We start from the raw sequence: 14,991 nt of genomic DNA on the forward strand, positions 1-14,991 counted from the left end.
ACATTCACATCTTTAAAATTTTGTCTTATGATTTTCTTTCCTATCCTGTGGTTTTCTTTCTTTTCCCTTAATCCTAATTCCTAATCTGTAAACATATTTAACAGAAATATATATATATATATATATATATATATATATATATATATATATACAGTGTTCACCTAACTCTTACCAAGAGGGAGGGGGAGGGGGAGGGGGAAAAGAGGGTGGAAGAAAGTTATGGAACTAAAAAATATCCATAGACATATAGAAGGATGTTGAAAAACTTTCATAACTTTCATTCTTGGAAAAATAAAATATCAATTAAAGAAGGGATTTCTTCTGGGTTCCAAGATGTTCCTCTTTGCAGATGATATCATATTGATTGTATCCAATTTCAAGGCACTTTCAGAGCCTCCTGGAAGAGATCTGAATCACTCAAAGGAATGTGTCCTGATCATGCATATAGGAAAGTCCAAGTGAATGAAGAATGGCTACAGCCCAGATATCAATAATGCAATATATATATATATATATATATATATATATATATATATATTTATGTGCATCTATGTGTATGTTTGTGAGTGTGTGTGTGTGTGTGTGTGTGTGTGTGTGTGTGTGTGAGTTGTGTGTGTGTTTACCATAAAGCAGTAGACTGGACCCAGGGTATAAATGAGTTGGGGTCATAGTTGAAAAGGAAAAGAGTGGATTGTTTTTAAGAAATGACAAAGTCATTTATTTTATTAACCTTAAACCCATTAAAGGAAGGCATGTTATTGCTAACGTTTTCTAGTGTTACTATTTGGCAATAAGATCTGAAATACAATTGTCTCTGATAAACTAAAGATGAGTTAACAAAGGGCATTGTAAGCTCCTGTTAGGTATGAACAAATTGCAACACATAAACCATAGATTCTGATGAAGAATGCTAACAAATGATGTTTTTAAGAAATTGTATTTAAGGAGAAGATATACTGGTGATAAAAGCAAGAGACAACTGGTAAATGACCAGCACACTCTACTGCTATCCTTGTAATGTGGGAAAAAGTTGTTGGAATTCCTTGATTCTTTGATATTACAGGTGCAAATGAGACTAGTCATTGGTTCAGGAGAAACATCTGAGTTCAGTCAGTCATTCTAAAGTGCGTCCTCTATGATATTAATGAGTAACCAAGCATATTGGAAAAACAACCTGGAGTTCCATTATTTATACCTTAAGATAATAGGGGAAGAATGAACTTTCTTCTGAAGAAATTCTTTGGGTATATTGAAATTATTTAGAGAATATTCAGGACTTGCCCAGGGGAAATGATGATACAGAGGACAGAGGGCCAGGATTATAGTCAGGAAGAGTCACCTTCCTAAATTCAAATCTGGCCTCAGATGTTTGCTAGCTGTGTGATTCTGGGCAAGTCAATTAATCTTGTTAATCTCAGTTTCCTCATCTGTAAAATGAACTGGAGAAGGAAATGGCTAACCACTCTAGTATCTCTGTCAATGAGATTATGAAGAATTAGATTTCACTGAAAAATGATTGAACAACAAAAGTGACCTGCTTTTTTCCTTAGCCTTAGCAATAGTACTGTAGACATTGTTATGGAATTATGGAGTCATTTTTGTGCTTCTTTAGTTGAGAAGAATCTAATTGATTACCAAGCAAGAGAGAATCATCTATGACCGTGTCTATATTAAGGGGAAAATAGTCAAATAAAAACAAAATCTTATCACTAAACTACATGTTTTATGAGATGACAAACATACCTATTGACTGAATTTGACTATTTTGGTATCAATACTTTCTAAATGTCTTAGGTTTTTTGTCTTCTTTCCTTTAGTCTAGACTTTCCTCAGGAGCATAAAGAATCATTTCTGTCTTCTGTCAAGTTGTAGCCAATTAATAAACATTAACTGATAAAGATTATTGTGAAGATTGGTGGTGGTGAGGAAGACGGCAGTAACTGAGCTCTTACCTTGTCTTGAGATGATCGACTAATTAATGTTTGCAAAGTGAGCAGTGAATGTTAACACCAATGTCAAATGTTGTGATTTGTATGGACAGAGGCTGAAATAAGGGACTTCAATGTGTGTGCTTAGGCAGCATGGTTTGGCTTTCTAAGTTTATCCTTATTTATAAATAGAATTTCATCAATTATGTTTCTGTGCATCTGACAGCTGCATTAGAAGAGCTATCAGGAGGCATCGCAAAACCCATAATGTTTTGTTTCTTAATGCTAACAACAGAGTATGAACATGTGGAAAGGGAGAGGGATGTGGAACAGATTAGAAAGAAACTTGGGTCACAACTCAACCCTGCAAATATACCTTATCACTTCCACTTCCAAGACCATGGAAGTCCACCCCAGGGATCTTGAAAGAGAATTGAAACAGTTTCTTTCATTTCCAGGTCTGCATTTCATTTTTACTTTAATATTACATTGCTGGCTAGAAAAAAATCATTAGCTATTTATTAAGTATCTTCAGTAGACAAAGCATGGTGATCCCCTAAGTCTGGAATGTCTTTTATCCTTACCTCTGCCACTTCAAATCTCAAGTTTCCTTTATGGTACAGTTCAAGTGCCATCTCCTATGTGATGTCTCTCCTAGCAACCTCTTATTACCCATTACATTTTTGTATTATCCTTCTTGAAAATACTTCTCATTATCCTTATAATTAAGAACAAAATTGTAAATACTCTTAACTTATCACTGTATATGTTATATTATCTTCCCTCTCACACACCACTAGTAGAGTGTCAGTTCCTTTAGGACAGGGACTATTTCATTTATTATAATTATCATTAATATAATATCATAATACAATAATAGCAAGCATTTGTGTTATACTTCAAGGTATGCAAACCATTTTACATATCTTATCTCAGTTTTCATAATACTTTTGTGGGGCAAGTGCCATTGTTATTCTCATTTTTCTCTTTTATTCGTACTTTTTAAAAAACTTTACTCATATTTTCTGTTACTTTATTTTTCTTGAGGTTTCTTTTCTGGGGAGGGCCAGGGAGGCATGTGTTTACTTTCATAACATGATTATTATGGAGGGAAAAGTATTTGTTGACTAAATGAATCATCTTAGTCTAAATCTTCCTAATTTTACAGAGCTAAATGACATCCAGGTTAAGGCAGAATAATTGTAACCAGAATCAGCCTTACAAATCATTTTAAAAGGACTCCAAGAGATTTGAAATCAACTTTTCTGACTCTGAATTCAGTGTTCTTTCTACCACACTCATCTACAATACCAACTGAATGCCTAGTTCAACTGGTGACAGTCCCAGAGGCCAACATAATGTCTGCACAAGACTGGGGTCACAAGGATCCCTCGGCAGGGCTCCTGAGAAGGCCTGGCCTCCAAAAGCATCTTGAATGTGGCCCAGAAGGGCTGAAGGGGGCCCATCTCTCCTGATACATCTCCCCATCATTCTGGCTCTTCATCTGGCAGGATGGCAATTCCTAGGGAACCACCTCAGTCTCTTCTTTCTCACCCTCTTTCTACCAATCTTTCCACCTTTAAGGGATTTGCCTGATTCTTATGGAGACTTGAGAAGGGGAAACTGAGGTAAAGGCACCAAAGAGAGAGCTACCTCCGACCCAAGTGCTCTACACAGGCTAACTTACTACTGAAATCCTCTCATTTTTTCTCTTAAAGGAACTTAAAGGAGACAAGTAAAATTACTTGCCAAAGATCATAAAATTAATTAATGGATGAGGCAGGATTCAATCTCAGGATATTCAGGCTCCAAAACCAACATTTTCTGTTCTATAACTGGGTCATCTAGCTACTTAGGACTCTATTTCCCTTGAAATTAGTTCACCAAATTGTACATAGTAAGAACTTATATATTATATATTTCTTTTTGCTTTTTTTTTTGCAAGGCAATGGGGTTAAGTGACTCGCCCAAGGTCATACAGCTAGGTAATTATTAAGTGTCTGAGACTAGATTTGAATTCAGGTCCTCCTGACTCCAGGGTCAGTGCTCTCTTCATTGTGCCACCTAGTTGTCTCCACTTACATATTTCTTGAATTTAATTATCCTAAACATCTGAAATGATTACAATTTTTTACTAAAAATAAAGTCTCTGCCTATATGTAACTTTTAGAATGGGCTCTTGGATTTGTCAAGTTGCCCTTAAATAGATGTCAAAATATTTTTTATTTGCTTAGAAAGGGGAAAAATTGATATATTGAGTCAGATTCATTAGTCCTTCTGATCTAGTATTTTGTTACTGACAAGAAGAGATATGCATCCAGGAACAGAGTTTGGAGATGCATTAAAATCATTGTAGAAAGTCAGAAAAGAATACAGTCAGGAAGAAATAATGCATCAGTATCACACAAACTATAAAATGGGGTAAAAGATGGAAACAAAATAAAGTATGAATTCCAGGAAAATTATCAGGAATTTAGAGTTGCCCAGAAGCCTGAAATCAAAACATAATAAGGTTAAATTTGCACAAAACGAGCATCCTCAGACTCCCAAGAGCTTAAAATCAAAGATTTTGTGAAAAGACAATAATTAGGTAAAAGTTCCATAACTATGATCAGAATTACTATTGGGATATAAGAAAGGACAAGTTTCTGGTTGTTGGGAGGAAGGTACATACCTTCTGAAGGAGCTGAGAACCAAAAAGTTTCTTATAACCCTTCTTGAAGATACTTCACATTTTGTTGCTCTTTCTTCTTTCCAAAAGGTACAAATTGGGATGGTGTTTTCTAGGAAGTGTTTCATGTGATTTCTAATTCTCCCAACAGGACTCCACAGTCCATCTCTACCAACAGGTTCCATGTGGTTTGTGGGATGAAAAAGCCTTTAAATCACAGCAAACTCAGGGAGAGTAGACCATCCTTACGACTTTAAAATGTGAGTCATACTCAACTTTGTAGAAACAAAATCTGTTTCTTCTCTTCTTGAGATCTGACTTTAATATATCTATAGATATATAAATATTCATATATGTATACATTATATATATATTTAATTTTTTCTCAGTGTATTACCTAGTACTGATCTTTACTGAAATTAAATTTGAATCTGATGGTCAAAAGTTTGTTGTAGGAGCAGAGAGTGATACACGATGGTGATATATGACTCAGTAAAATCAAGTAATGATAGATCATTCTATTTATAAAGATCATATCCCAATGATACAAAATTATGGGAAGGATAGTGATTCCTGAAATATTTAATTTATCACAGATTTTTTTCTTAAAATGTCTTTTTTTTTGGTTGAACAACTTGGAAAATTATGAAAAGATCCTTCTATAAAGCAAATGAACTCACTTTATCTTTAAGTACTGTATGTAAGAAACCAAGAATTCTTAAATTTCACTGGTAGAGGTTTTTCCTCCATCAATATATATATATATATATTTTATTCAAGACCTGAGAAGATGATCCAGTTAGGGTTACTCATAAACAAACAAATGAATGACATGGTGGCACCTCTGTGATGATGAATCTTTCCAAAATTAGCATTTACTTCAGGTAACAGGCAAATGGTGTTAGGTTGCCCCAGGTCTGTTTAACAAACACACTCTTTTTTGAAATAGAAAATCAAGCTTCTGATCCTTATCATTTAGATTAGTTCTATTAGGAAAAAAACTGATTGTTTTCCACTTTTCATCCCTGGACACTCTATATGCTATATATTTTCCTGCATTGTGGGAGGATAGTATGACTCAAATGGGCCACGAGATCTATTACCATGGACATATACATAAAGGAGAAACAGCAACATGATGAATTGAATGATTACAAGAATTCTCCACTCAACTACTTTCACTCTTCTCTTAAGGCTCTACCTTTATCTCTCATTGTAGTCACTAAGTGTCCTACTTATCTCCTCCCTGGAGGAATATAAACAGAGTATCTTAAAAAGGGAATATTTTGCTATGCTTTATGATAACATGTCATCACTCTCATCATCAAATACCATTGACTGTAATACTTTCTTATAATAAATGTCACTAAAAACAGAAAAGTCACAGTCTTGGACATAAAAAACTTGCATAATAATGCAAAAAAATGCAATTATTAGAAAAAGTTTATTAACCTCCTTGAGGACATAGTTGAATATTTTTCATCTTTCCAACCTAATGGCAAACATGATACCTTTAATTTTGTTTTCATAAAGCAAATATGAATTTAACTTTTTCTTTTTAAAATTGTATTAACTGTGACTGCCAATTAATGCTATAGAAAGCAAAATGAGGAGAGGGGAGAAGAAGATCAGAAAATGGATAAGATTGTTGCAAGGGGAAGATGGGAAGATGCTAATAGAGGATTCTGTTCTGGAGCAGCTATGTGGCACAGTGATAGAAAACACCAGCCTGGAGACAGGTGGACCTGAGTTCAAATGTGGCCTCAGACACTTAATAATTACCTAGCTGTTTGACCATGGGTCAAACTTAACCCCAATTCCTTGTAAAAACAAAACAAAAAAAAATTCAGTTCAAATAGCTCTTTCGGTAAGAAAATTTTCTTGATTTTCTGTCTACAAATGTCCTCTCTCTCAATCTATTTTGAATCTTACTACATTGTATTTTTTGTTTATTCTTTTATTTTGAAAGCAAATATATATATATATTTTTATATATATATATATATATATATATATGTATGTATGTATGTATGTATGTAATTGTTGTCTCCCCTATTAGAAGATAAGTTCCTTGAGAATGAGGATTGGGTCATACTTTGTAATTTTACTTTCTAGCACAGATACTGGTATTTAGAATATACTTAATAAATGATTTCTGATTATTGTGTGATAAAGAAATCATTTGTGTTCTACTAGTATTTTTGTATTTCTTTGACAAGGAAAGGGCAGAACATAAGTGAGTAACTGACAGTTCACACTCCAAGTAAATGAAGTCATTGAAAGAAAATTTCTCAAGAATATTGTTGCCTAATTAGAATGAACTATGTGTTCATTTGTTGAAAAACTTGGTAGATGCAACTGTTCAGTCACTACTAGTAAATTAGAAAAATTTAAGTGACTAGGCAACACATCTAAATATAGGCAAAAGTGTTTCTAATTTTACTTTTTTAAATGGGAGAATGTGAATTGATTTATTAAATTAGGCTATGAACTTAACTTTGATTTTTGCAAGAATATATAATGTATTATTAAAGGGAAGGTTATTTATTTATTTATATCTTGAAAAAACACCCAGTGATCATCCAAATCCACTGTTAATTGAATATAGGTCATACCAGATGAAACATATTTCCTTTTCTAACTAGATTACTCCCTGAGTGAATGAAGGAAATGCTATAGACTAGAATTTCATTGAGGCATTTAAAATGACTCTCTTGATATCTTAGTGAATAAGATGAAACTATAGTCTAGACCAGATGTGTCAGTCATACACAGATGTCAGACTGAATGCAAAACTCAACAATCTCTAGTGAGGAACAAATCAGATAAAAATTCATTTGGGAAATATTCAGCAAAATAAAATAAAACATAGAAAACATATTTGAAAACTAAATAACTATGTGGTCTTCAGGGATTCTTTCATATACATAGTGGCAACCCTTTCCACTTGAGTTTAACATCCATGGGTTGATATTTAGGTGTATAAAAAATTATTAGAATAAATGGAATTCAGGGTGGCTAGGTGGTGGTGGATAGAGCACCGGCCCTGGAGTCAGGAGGACCCGAGTTCAAATCTGGCCTCACACACTTAATAATTACCTAGCTGTGTGGCCTTGGGCAAGTCACTTAATCCCATTGCCTTGCAAAAACTAAAAAAAAACCCCAAAAACAAATAATAAGTGGGATTAAAAGGCAGAAATTAATGGATTGATGTCAGTCTAAAGGGGAGATCCTACAAGGTTGTCTTAAGAATCTATACTTGGCTTGGGACAGTGTGTCCTCCACCCTGGAAATAGAGCCCCACTGCTTTTTTTTTGTTAGGTTTTTTTTTTTTTTGCAAGGCAAATGGGGTTAAGTGGCTTGCCCAAGGCCACACAGCTAGGTAATTATTAAGTGTCTGAGACCAGATTTGAACCCGGGTACTCCTGATTCCAGGGCTGGTACTTTATCAGAGCCCCACTTCAATGATCAAACAAGAGAAGAAAAAAATCTGACCATAGACAAATACTTTGATCCTTGGAGGATCAAAATACACATTCAGAACATAAAAAGTCAAAATATCTGAATTCAAAGAAAAATATGAATTGGTATGAAGTTAAAGAAGAGTTCAAAAAAGATTTTGAAAATCAATTAAGGGAAATAGAGGAAAAAATAGATATTTCAAGACATAATGGGAGGATGTGGGGAAATCATGAAAACCAAGTCAGCAACCTGGAGAAGGAGATACCAAAAAAATACTGAAGAAAATAACATCTTAAAAACAGTTCAGGGCAGATGCAAAACACAGACCAAAAGGTCAATGAGAAGAAGAATGCCTTAAAAAGAAAATTTGGCCAGAGGGAAAAGGAGATGCAATAGCTCTCTGAAGAAAATTCCTTAAAATGAAGAATGGAACTAAGGGAAGCTGATGATTTTGTATGAAATCAAGAAACAATAAAATAAAACTACAATAATGAAAAACTAGAAGAAAGTGTGAACTATCTCATTGGAAAAGCAACTGACATGGAAAATGGGTCCAGAAGAGATAATATAAAAGTTAATGGAATACCTGAATGCCATGACCAAAAAAAAAGAGCTTAGAAGTCATTTATCAAGAAATTCTCCAGGAAAACTGCTCTCATAGCCTAAAGCAGAGGGTAAAAAAGAAATTGAAAGAATTCACTGAGAGACATCCCAAAATGATAACTTCCACGATTATTACAGCCAAATTTTAGTACTTCCATGCCAAGGAGAAAATATTATCAGCAGTCAGAAAGAAATAATTTAGCAACTTCTACATTAAGGGTTCATAGGACTTGGAATATGATATGCTAGAAGACAAAAGATATTGATTATAATTGAGAATCAATTTCCCTGCAGAACTAAACATCATCTTTCAGGGGAAACGATGGCCATTCAAAGAAATAAGGAAGTTTCAAACTTTCTTGATGAAATGACAAGAGCTGAACAGAAAGTTTTACCTTCAAGTACAGGATTCAGATGAAGTATAGAGAGGGTGGACACAGCAAGGGAAAACCATGAGGGACTTAATAATGTTGAACTGCCTATATTCCCGCATGGGAAGATAATATTGATAATTCATATGACCCTTCTCATTCATTAGGGGAGTTAGAAGAAACATAAATAGACATGACACAGGAGGTCGTGGAATTTGAAGTTATAAATATGGGGTTAGTAGGGGAGAAAGGAATGTATTGAAAGAAAGGGAAAGGAGAGGTAGTATGAGGTAAGTATTTCATATAAAAGAGGTAAGAAAAAACCTTTTGCAGTAGAATGGAAGAGGGGGAATGTGAGGGGGAGTGAGTGAGCCTTATTCTCATTGGTAGTGACTCAGAGAGGGAATACAAACATACTCAACTGGATATAGAAATCTATCTTACCCGAGATGAAAACAGGAGAGGAAAGGAAGAGGAGAAGGGGCACAGGAAAGGGGGAGTGGGAATGTGAGTGATAGAAGAGAGGGAAGATCATGAGAGAGGGTAGTCAGATGCAGCATACTTTTTAGCATGGAGAAGTATAGGGTGAAGGGAGATACAACTAACAATAGCAATTGTGAGAAAAAAATTGAAGCAATTTCTTTGATGAACTTGTAAAAATGAATGCTATCCATACCAAAAACAGAGCTGATGGTACCTGAATACTGACAAAAGCATACTGTTTTTTTCTCACTCTGTTTTTCTTGAACAAACTCTTCTTGTGGGGGGTGGGGGGGGTAGTAGTGGTGGTTATGTTTACATTTATAACACGACTATTCTAGTAATTTTTTTCTTGGCTAACATGTTTAACCTACTCCAAGTAACTTCCTTTCCAAAAAGGGAGAGTAGAATTTGGAACTCTAGGTTTTGGAAATAAATGTTGAAACTTGCTTTTGCATGTAACTGAGAGAAAAAATTCAAAAAAGAAAATTTAAAAAAAGAAACAAAGAATCTTTACTTAGGCCATTTTTTTCCTATCTACAACTTAGATGAATGAGTAAATGAAGATACTTTTTGACTGTGCATATAGCTTAAAACTTCAACAAAACAAACAGTTAAATGAAAGAATAAAGATTGAAAATAACTTTGTAAGCTTATCTTTGCCTGGTCTGAGCACATCCTGACTATTATATTCAGTTCTAGGCATTGTATTGGATCATGATCAGTCTGATAGAAGGAGTATAAACCATACCATAGGATGAATACCTAAAGAAGTTAGGGATATTTAGATTTGAGGTTTTGAGAAGAAATGATTTGAATAAACATGAGCAAGGAACATAATAGCTTTCTTCCAATGTTTTAATGGTTCTTATGTGGAAGGAGCTTTATATTTGATCTGATTCTCTATATAATAATGTTTATGAGTTGCAGTGAAGTAGACTAAAGTTTCGAAAAGGGGAAAATACAATTAGAGCTATGTGAAATTCAATGGGCTGTTTAGCAGTGACTGGTAAGTTAGTATTCACAACTGTTGCTTGCAAAAAGGTTTGTACAGGGTCAAATTAGATAAGCTGGTATTTGAAGACCCTTCCAATTCTTGACTCTTATATGTCTGGGCATTTGGAGAAAACAATAATTGAAGAAGAAGTCTAGCTAAGAAGATAAAAATAAAGTATTGAATCTTATTCTCTCATTCACATATGAGAATGTGCTTAGTCATATATCACCCCAAGAAAATGCCTTCTTTCTTTCATTCCTCCTATATTACTACTGGGTTAGAAATGGGATTTACTTCTAGATATTTGGTAGCTTCTGCATATCACACAATGTTTTGAGAAGAGCATAAATGACACTTTAAGGGGAACAAGGTAGTAACTATTGTGTTAATGAGTAAACTGCTGTTTTAGAGTTATCTTGAGAGTAGGTCAATTCCTTGTCCATAGTGTCTTTCAGAATTGAATGGTTAAAGATGTGATTAGTTAGAACGCCCCTCATTCATGGTAGAGAAAGGGAGATTTTTCCCCCTATTCTGCAGGATTAAACTGTTCATCTAGAATAGCTTTATATAGGCTGGCCTCCAAAACAAAAGAAAGAATCAGTCACCATTTGATAGGTACATCAGCAGATATAAGGAACTATACAAACAGGTTTTGATTATAATTGTAAATAATCAGTAAGTTCCTTGTCACTGTTGAGTGATTCAAGTCCCAAGATTTACCTATGCTCCTCATAGGAAATAATTTTCCTTTAACAGCACTGCTAGGATTTCCTAAGAGAATAGGAAAATTTGACATTATATCACTCAATCTAAGTCATTCCCTTTGAATAAAGAGAATGGAAAAAAATGTATTTTTAATTGTAAAATATTACAACAAAATGTAGCAGATTAAGTAAAAATAAAGTAGAATTTTATGACAAAATATAATTTAGATTAAATATCAAATAAAATTTAATTGTAGAATAAAATAGAATTTCTCAAGCACACCTTAGTCCATTTATGGACTTGTATATGCATACTGGTATGTATGCACCCTAGCTGGGCAAACTGTGCCAGGGTCAATGATGAAAGTAAAGTTTCTTTCATAACAGAAAACTTTTTCATGAATATCTATAACATAACTTTCAAGTTCTGCAGAGAGACAATTTCAGGACAGTCTACATGTCACACCTACTCTGAAATTCATCACTTTCTAGAGCAAAATCTATTTTCCAGAAGAATCCATCAAATATGACACACCATGAAAGACAAGTCAGAGCTGGATCACTAATTCCTCAGCTTGCCTTTTCTTCTGTGGTATCATCATGATTTCCATATCTGGAGTAAAAGCTATGGAGAAAATGGCCAGAATCTTCAAAATAGCAAAATCGGTCTTGTATTAGCCATAGTAAACATCTCAAACTCATGTCATTTTAGGAGAGCTTCTTAGGGTATGTTTATTCCCTTTTTTCAATATAATTCTAGCAAGCTGATGGTAAATTGAGAGTTGTGAAAGTAAAAATTAGGAAAGAGAAAGAAGCACTAAAAAAAGTTGACATGAGAACTTTTAAAATTAATGTCATTCTAGGTTCACTTGGGATAGTGGCAAAGTACCTGTCTTTTTGCTACAGTGTATCTGAACAAAATAATGACTGAAGCTAACAATGCTGACCTTGAGACATTAAGAAGCAGTTAAATTACGTTCAGCATTATGGTTTAATTCAGCAAACATTTGTTAAGCATATTCATTGTTCAGATTATTGTCTTATCTGAGAAGGCAGGGAACTGTGTCATACTCCTTATTTTAGGAAAATTTTCATCAAAATGGTTAAAATTTATCCCCAAATGTTTGAAGTTCAGCATGATATCAATGTCATATCAGCTTGGTTTTCTATTCACTCTATAGCTTCTTGGAATGAGGAACACCTGGGATGAAGAGTAGCCTCTTACTCATTTTGTTAAATGACTTTGGGCAAATCACTTAACTATTCAGTTCTCCAGGCAACTCTAAGAATATAAGTTGCAAAGAAGATGACAGTCTTCATTGGTTGAGAGATTTTCTTTCCTTCTTTCCTTCCTCCCTTCCTCCTTTTCTCCTCCCCTGACTCCTTCCTTCCTTCTTTTCTTCCTTCTTCATTCATTTTTTCAACTACCTCAGTTTTTTAATATGTATATTTACTGTTGCACATCTAGGTGGTGCAGTGGAAAGAGTGTTGGGCCTGGAGGCAGGTATACTCATTTTTCTGAGTTCAAATGACACTTACTAGCCATATGACTCTAGGTAAGTCATTTAACTTTGTCTCTCTCATTTTCCTCACCTGTAGTATGAGCTGGAGAAGAAAATGGCAAATAACTTTAGGGTCTTTGCCAAGGAAAAATCCTAATTGGGTCAATGACAAGATTTACTACACATAAGTTGCATATTCCTGAAACACTATTTAGTATACACATATCCATATCCAGAAATACAAACAAATACAATGAAATGTGAGAGAGCAGAGACAGAGAAACAGTCAAAGACCAAAAGATGAATTGAATTTTATTCAACTCTAATTTTAATTTTAATTCAGCTATATAGATATGTTCACTCCCCAATATTGCTAGAAATAAAAAGAAAATGTTACTATATGAAAGTCTTAAATCAATAAAATGGATGAGTGAACAGTTTTTGAGGAGCTATATATTCAAATACAAGAGGAGAGAATGGCCAACTCTTCTACTACCATCCTGCATTCAGAAAACAGCTCACCATACAGACATGATGCATTTTCACTGACTATGCAATTGGCAGCTTATCTAGAGCCATTAATAACAGCTGTTTCTCCAGCTGTATCCAGCCTCCCACACTGTCAGAGTCAGCCAGCCTGCTTCTTCTATCCTTCATATTTCATCATAAAAATATCAGGGAGTTATACTTATATGTCACTCTCCAGAAAAAAAAAAAACCCTGTTCATCCAATATTAGAGGAAGAAGAGACAATGAAAAACACAAAAACTTTGTTCTAAAGAAATTAAAACATTTCTACCCTTGAGGAAATCAAATTTTAAGAGGGAAGACAACATGTAATAATTAGGTTCATACATGCAGGATATGTACATTATAGATGGAAATTCATATGTGCAGGATAGTTCTCTCAGAGGAGAACTATGTCATAAAGATACCAGTTTTTTATATTATTTATAGCTGTTACGTTTCAGGAATCATGATTTTATGTGTGTATAGTATTGCTGGCTTTCTTCTAGTGTGTAAAATATTTTCTAGTTCTTTCTTCTAGTGTGTAAAATATTTTGCACCCTGTACCTTCTTTAGGTCTCATAATAATTCCATAAAGTAGGTAGTACAATTTATTATCATTTTACAAATAAGAAAACTAAGGCTCAAAAATATTAGGTAATTTGCCCATCATCATACAGCTAAAAATGGCAGAGCAGATATCAACATAGCCCTTCCGATTTGATGTAAGGGCATTTTCCCACTGTTGAAAAGCATGTTATATTGGGGACCTACTGTATCTATGCTTGATTTGGAAGATGAAATGGCTTTATTCAAAAATATTCTCCCTGGGTACACATAATATATGAAAGTGTATTTTCTCCAGTGAGTTCTGTAGACAGACTCATGTTTTAAAGAGTCGTAGGTTGATTTCTTCTTTTCAAATTGTTTCCACTTTGGAAAATACAACTTCTTCCCTTGCACTAATTTCCTTTTATCCTTCCATTTCATGAATTCTCTGAGATTCGAGTATTGTCAATATGGACATGATTTCTTCAGAAATAAATACCTTTAGACAGTTTTGTTGCTTCCTATTTCCTGAACTCTGTGTGCATTGATTTTACTAGCCCCAACTCAAATTCAACATCCTCTAAAGAAGAAAGGGTCAAAGATTAGAATTAAAACTGATTGACACACTTAGATTTGGAAGGTTAATTTGCTATTTAGTAGAGATGGACAGCTTCTAAAGAGCAAAATGATTCACATGGGAAAAATTATATAAACATTTTATCTCCATTTCTCTCCCCCCCTCTCTCCCTCTCCCTCTCCCTCTCCCCCTCCTTAAAATGTCTTGTCCTTGAGGTTACTACACAATGCTCTTGGATTTCATCAGACAGCCTGTTAGAAGTGGTGGTGGGGGAAGCCTAGTTATTCAAATCATTATATGGTTGATTAGAATTTGGAAAAATAGGTTGCATTCCACTCCCATGGTAATAGCCTACTGTGGGCTTGGATCCAACACAATCCTAGTATACCCTTTATTCATCATAGCTTGGTACTTCCCCATTCAAATGCCTCCTACCTCTGATCTTGGACAGGTAACTTCAGCCCTTCATTATGCTTCAATCTTAACTGTGTCACATATATAATAATCCAACATTACCATACTTTGCCCTCTATATTTCTTCTTGTCTATTATAGACAGCCTTCCTCATTCAGTATCTTCACTGAAGCAAGGACCTTGGTGCATTTCTTCAAACACATTTTGTATTTTGGTGGAAAAGAGG

The 14,991-nt window shown here is 34.4% G+C and overlaps 1 protein-coding gene across 2 annotated transcripts in view; it reads right to left on the reverse strand.

Moving 5' to 3' along the window:
• Nucleotides 1-14,991, reverse strand: part of CHRM2 (cholinergic receptor muscarinic 2) — a 198,599-nt gene that overhangs the window by 114,134 nt on the left and 69,474 nt on the right. The window lies entirely within an intron of this gene.

The sequence above is a fragment of the Macrotis lagotis genome, chromosome 7, assembly GCF_037893015.1.
Source record: "Macrotis lagotis isolate mMagLag1 chromosome 7, bilby.v1.9.chrom.fasta, whole genome shotgun sequence".
NCBI lineage: Eukaryota > Metazoa > Chordata > Mammalia > Peramelemorphia > Peramelidae > Macrotis > Macrotis lagotis.